This window comes from Pristis pectinata, chromosome 9, assembly GCF_009764475.1.
Source record: "Pristis pectinata isolate sPriPec2 chromosome 9, sPriPec2.1.pri, whole genome shotgun sequence".
Lineage (NCBI taxonomy): Eukaryota > Metazoa > Chordata > Chondrichthyes > Rhinopristiformes > Pristidae > Pristis > Pristis pectinata.
Window position 1 is genome coordinate 78,726,417 of NC_067413.1, and position 6,913 is coordinate 78,733,329.

Genomic DNA, 6,913 nt, shown 5'->3' on the forward strand with positions numbered 1-6,913 from the left:
GGACTTGGCACAGCTGGAAAAGCTTGAGAGCAGACTCATGGTCAAGGAGCCAGAGAGCTGCTGCCTCACAGCTCCAGTGACCTGGGTTCAATCTTGACCCATGATGCTGTCTATGGAGTCTGCACGTTGTCCCTGTGACCAGGTGGGTTTCCTCTAAGTGCTCTGGTTTCTTCTCACATCCAAAAGGTGTGCAAATTGGTAGATTAATTGGTCACTGTAAACTGACCCTTGTATGTAGGCAAGTTAGAATCTGGAGGCAGTTGATGGAAATGTGGGAAGAGTAGAATGGGATTAGTGTAAATGGTTAGGCTGAGCAGCTGGTTTCTGTGCCTATGACTCTGACTACACTTGCCTTTTTAATTATTTATTTCAAAAATAAACTTCATAATAAAAATATATATAAAGGAAGAAATGGTGCAAAAACAAAAGCTTAACATTCATGGTTGTTACATTCAGTAGTAAACTTTAAAGAGAAAGACACACAAACAAATAGCACCATTGCCACTTATGTGGCTCCCTGAGGTGATACCCCTTTCATTGTTCGAGAGGCTTCCCAACCCAACTCTGCCCCTCCATGTGCAGTAGCAGAAGGAGCCTATACTGTGGTCTTTCCCCTTGCCCTTTTAATTAATTCACAAGATGTGGGCTTTCAAGGTAAGATAAACATTTAATACCCCTCCTCCCTCAAGCCAACCTATTTCAGAGCCAACCACATTACAATGCATCTCACATCCCTTGTAGGTCAGACAGCAAATTTCCTTATTGGTGAACCAGTTGATCTGTACAAACGGTATGCAAGACAAGTTTTTCACTGTACCTCAGTACAAGTGACAATTTTTACAATTATTTTTAAATTCCAGAAATTATTTGATTAAATGCACTGAAATTCCTCAGCAACATTGATTCATGGATGCAGTGTTATTTATCAATGCAACTCTCTGGATTGCTAGTCCAATCCTTAGCCACTGTGTTATGTAGAACATAGCACAGGAATAGGCCCTTTGGCCCACAATGTCTGCTGAACACGATGGCAAATTAAACTAAATCTCTTCTGCCATCATGTGTCTCCTCCATTCCCTGCATATTCATGTGTCTAAAAGCCCTTTAAACACAACTATCATATCTGCTTCCACCACCTCCCCTGGCAGCACATTCCAGGCATCTGCCACTCTCCGTGTATAAAACAAAAATTGCCCTGCACATCTTTAAACTTTCCCCCTATCACCTTAAATGCATGCCCTTTAGTATTTGACATTTCTACCCTGGGAAAGAGATTCTGACTGTACAAGATCCCTCTGTTAATGCTGTTAAGAATCCTCCCTTTAACTGTGTACTTTTCCCTTAGATTTGACCTTCCAAAGTGCAACATCTCACACTTGCCCAGATTAAACTCCATCTGCCATTTCTCTGCCCATATCTGTAACAGATCAACATTCTGCTATATCTTCACAGCCTTCTTCACTGTCCACAAATCCACCAATCTTTGTGTCATCTGAAAACTTACTAACCCACCCGTCTACATTTTCATCCAAGTAATTTATCACAACAACAGAAGTCCCAGCACTGATCCCTATAGGACACCACTGGTCAGGGATCTCCGGACAGAATGATACCCATCCACCACTGCCCTCTGTCTTCCATGGGCAAGTCAATTCTGAATCCAAACTACCAAGTCACCATGGATCCCATGCATCTTAATCTTCTGGATCAGCCTACCATGAGGGACCTTGTCAAATTCCTTACTAAAGTCTATGTAGACAACATCCGCTGTCCTACCCTCATTAACCATTTTTGTCACCTCAAAAAAACTCAAATCAAGTTTGTAAGACATGACATTCCTCACACAAAGCCATGCTGACTGTCCCTAATCAGGCCATGCTTTTCTAAATGTGCATAAATCCTATTCCTAAGAATCCTCTCCAATAGCTTCCCTATCGCTCACTGGCCTATAATTTCCCGAATTATCCCTATTTCAACATTAGCCACTATTGGTTACCATATCCATTATCAGCTTCTGTCACTTGAGGTGGGTTTTCTTTCCATGTTATTACTGCTGATAGCCTCAAAGATCTATTGTCAGCTCACTGCTATCCCTCAGCCACAAAATGCACCTCAGTAAAACACATGAAAACACTGCCAGTTTTTATTTGTATACTGATGCCCAAACTCGCCCTCAGTCAACTGGCTCTAATTTATCTGGCTCCTCATCAAATCCAATAATGGTCAAATTGAAATTTCATCCAACTGAACAATGGGTAGTCCAACAGCATTGTTTTTCACTTTAAGCATTAACTCTATCCACATTAACTGCCTGAGGCTGACATAGTTTGTTCACAGTACGATTAGTTTATGTTCACACTTCTTTGCTGCCACTGTTATAGTTCATAACTGTAACCTTGCCTAACTCCAACACCATCTATGTTTATCTGCTACTGAAACCCTGTCCATGTGTTTGTTACCTCAGGGCAGTGGTCCTAAAATCAGCTCCAAAATTTCTATACACTCCTTGTACATTGTTTATAGTAAGTGATAGAAATTGCAGCACTGGAAGAGGCTATTTGTTGATTCTGCTGGCACCCTCTCCTATATTCCCATTTTCTCCCCAGCATCTTCATTGTGCAAAACCCCTTTTTCTCTTTACCACTATGATTCTTCTATAGGAATCCTCAGTTGCAGTCCTTTTGTTCCCCAGTTACCAACAGTGGAAATAACCTTTCAAGATTTATCTGTTACTTTGCTTGGCAATTCTATCCCACTTTCTGGACACTCCACCTAATACCCAAGACTTTTGAAAAGTTTCTTTTTTCTCTATTAAAGATGTATAAATGGACATGGTTGTTGTTCCCTGAACTAAATACAGTGCAGGATAGTAGCTAAATTACCAAAACAGTAACTCAGATGCTTGGACTGACAATCCAGGGATGCAAGTTAAAATCCCCTGGCAGATGTGAAATTTGAATTCAGTTAATAATCTGCAATTTTGAAAAAGAACATCAACTAGTGTTAATAATGATGATGATGAAACTAACAGAATTTTGTCAAAGTAACATCTGACTCAATAATATCCATCAGGGAGGAAATCTACCCTTATCTGTTCTGGTCAGTCTGTGACTGCAAGCTCACTGCAATGTGATTGACTCTTATATAATCTCTGAGAACACATATCAAGCCGTACAGTTATGCTATAACTGTTATGTTAAAGCTGAAGTACAAAACCAGACTCCTAGAGCACCGGCATTAATCTAAGCAGAGAACTTGGACAACAGTCACTCCCAAAGCAGCCAACCATGCAATGTCCATCTCAGAAACACTTGGGGACTGTGTGCCACTGCAAGCGTGCTAAATGGATTGGACTCAGATTTGGCAGTTGGGCATCCATGGCCTGAAATATTCACTCATCACAATAAATCCTGGGGAATCAACCGTGGTTCAGTGAAGAGCAGTAAAGGGCACTCCAGGAGCAGCACCAGGTTTACCTCAAAACAAGGTGCACCAGAGGACTACAAGCATGCTAAACAACATGCATGTGAACAACATGCAACAGGCAGAGCTAAGTGATCCCACAACCACAAAGCTATGCTACTCTGTCACGTTTAGACATGAATTAAGGACAATTAAGCAGTTAACAGGGAGAAGAGGCTTCAAAAAATGATGGCATGACCCAGTTTGAGGGTGCTAAATACCTTGCAAACATGTTCAGTGAGAAGTGGCGAGTGGATGATTCATCTCAGCTTCTCCCTGACATCCCCATCACTACAGCCAATTCAATTCACTCCACATGACATAAAGAAATGGCTGAGAAATACAGACACTAAAGCCTGTGGGGCCAAGCAAAATGCTGACTGCAGAGCAGAAGACCTGCACTCCAGTAACACCCAGACCTTTAATCAAACTATTCTAATACAGTTACAATATTAGCATCTGCCCAACAATATGGAAAATTACCTAGGTATGTCCTGTTAAATAAAGGACAACTCTAATCTGCTAATTGCCACCACAGTCATCAGCAAGGTGTCAATGACAGCACTAGCAAGCACCACTTTGTGTCCAATGGCCTTCCCTAACATAGACCAAAGAGCTGAAAGCCAGAGATGAGGAGAGAGTGACTGCTCCTGATATCAAAGAAGAACTTGACCATGTGTAACATCAAGGTGCCACGGCAAAACTGAAGTAAATGGACATCAAAGAGAAAACACCCCAGTTGTTGGATCCATACTTCTCACTAAGGAAAATGGTTGTGGTTGCTGCAGGTCAATCATCCCAGCCCCAGGACATCACTCAGAGTTCCTCAGGTTTGACTCACTTTCTGATTTCCCAAAGCCTTTCCTAACATCTACAAGTGACAAGTCAGGCGTGTAACAGAATATTCTTCACATGCAGCTCTGTCAGCACTCAAAAACAGCAACAGGTTCCAGGACAAAGCAGCCCACTAGCCTAGTTCCCGATGCACCACTGTACACATTCATTCCTCCAATGGCAACACTGTGACTTGCATTATGTACCACCTACAAAATGCACTGCAGTTACTCACTTGGAATACTCCAATAGTACCTCTGAAACCCCCAAACTCTGCCACCAGGAAGGTCATGGGCAACAGGTGTGTGGGAGTAAAACCATCTTCAAGTTCCCCTCCTGTCACACACCGTCCTGACTTGGAAATATATCACCCCTCCTTGATTGTTGCTGGGTCTAAATCATGGAACTCCCTATTCAACAACATCTGGGATTACCTTCATCAAAAATACTGCAGCAGTTCGAGAAGGTGGCTCAAGAAGGATAGTTAGGGCTGGGTGATAAATGCTGGCCTTGCCGGTGATACCCACATCTCAAAGAATGAATAAATAAAAAATAAACCTATTAAGGAATTGGCTTGTTGAGTTAACTTAACCTGGGAGAAAAGATTCCTTGTTTTTTATTGCCTCATAATTACCATACAATGAACTTGGTTGGTTGATGACTCATCAATTGTACCCTAGAAATACTCTACTGCATATATCCCAGGGTCAAGTGTTGCATTACCAAGTCTGCCACATTTTCACTCATCCAGAACCTGATATATCATCTTGGAGTTTATTTGCCTCACCCAAAGAACATTTCAATAATTGGTCATGCATTACACGTTTCCGATTCTTCCTCATGAGAGAGCTTCACAATATGTTACACAAAATAGCTAGATACTGGTTCTCATTAAAGACTTAAATTTTCGCTCATCGATACTTCAAAACCAAGGGTCTATTCCTAGTATGTATAAACTCATTTTTTTTCCATTTATGCCATGGAGAAATGATTATGGGGTCAATTAAGTCTCCTGAATGCAACACCTCCAATTCCAAACCCCCAATCATTCTTGTGTGATAATCACTCATGTGTACTTTCCTTAGGAGACGTTATTCTCTTTTTATAGCATGATCCCTTCGCACAGAGACCAACTTAATAATTAGGTGATGAGATTGGAAAACATTTCCATTCCATCCAGAAATGCAGCCCTCAGCTGACAGTGACTTCACTGTTTTAACTCCTCACCAATTCCCATTCTGTCACTGGTCTCACTGTTACAATAACCCAACTTCAAGCTTTACCAGCAATATTTCATCATTCACCACATTGCCATGCAAAAGTTTTGATTGGACATTGATTTCAGTAATCTATATTTCAGTTGCAATCCTTTCTAACCTATTCTATCACAGCTGACTCCCAGATTTCCAATGGTTTGCATCTTTCCTAATTCCTCACATTTCTCCTTCAGCTGCTTACACAACCTTTTGTTTCTTTAAGATCTTAATATTTCTGTCCACTTCTAAACCAAGGTGATCTGTTACATTGTTCTAGTCATAAATTACCTGTAAGTTTATATATACTCATTTTCCTTCTCCTATCAGATTACATCCATAAGTCTGGCTGTTTTATTTTGCAATTATGGAGACTCTACACCGAAAACAATGACATATTTCTCCTTTCCACTGATGCTAACCAACTTACTGGAGGGCTTTCTTGAATTTTTTTTATTTAGCATTTTTTTGCTTTATTTTGCAATTTTTAGGGCAGTCACTGTTGTGATACAGATAAATGTGGCCAATAGATTGAGAAAGAATGTTTGCCCAGTCATCGGGCAAACTCCTCACTCTTCCTCAAACATCATAATGAAATCCTTTACATTCTATTCAAGATATAGTAATTCCCACAGTATGATGCTCCAGTCCTGCACCAGATTATCAAATATGTTTTGTACTTACATCCTGTATTCAGGATCAACAAAACTTTCTAACTCTGAGATAACAATACTCCCAATCGAAGGGGACAAAAAGTCAATGATTCTTGCATTTAAAAGAACACAAGTTATTCAAATTGGCTACTTAAGTAAATAAGTCACTGTTTTTCTGCAAGTTAATCAGTAACCAGAGGGCACAAGCTAAACATAATTGGCAAAAGAACGAAACAAGATAAGGAACATTCTGAAGGGTTATAGGGTATAGGAGTGGGTGCAGTTGATGGACAGTCTTTTAACAAGCTGGCATGGTTACAAAGGGCCAAATGGCCTCTTTCCACACTAACAAATATCATAGTTTTCTTTTGTGCTGACTGTACATCAACAGATACTGCTGCTGGACTTGTAACACAATGCACCATAGAAAGCATCCTATCTGGGTGTATCACAGCTTGGTATGGCAACTGCTCTGCCCAGGACCGCAAGAAGCTGCAGAGAGTTGTGGACGCATCACGGACACCAGCCTCCCCTCCTTGGACTCTGTCTTTACATCTCGTTGTCTTGGTGTAGCAGCCAGCATAATCAAAGACCCCACCCATCCGGGACATTCTCTCTTCTCTCCTCTTCCATCGGGTAGAAGATACAGGAGCCTGAGGGCACGTACCACCAGACTTAAGGACAGCTTCTACCCCACTGTGATAAGACTAT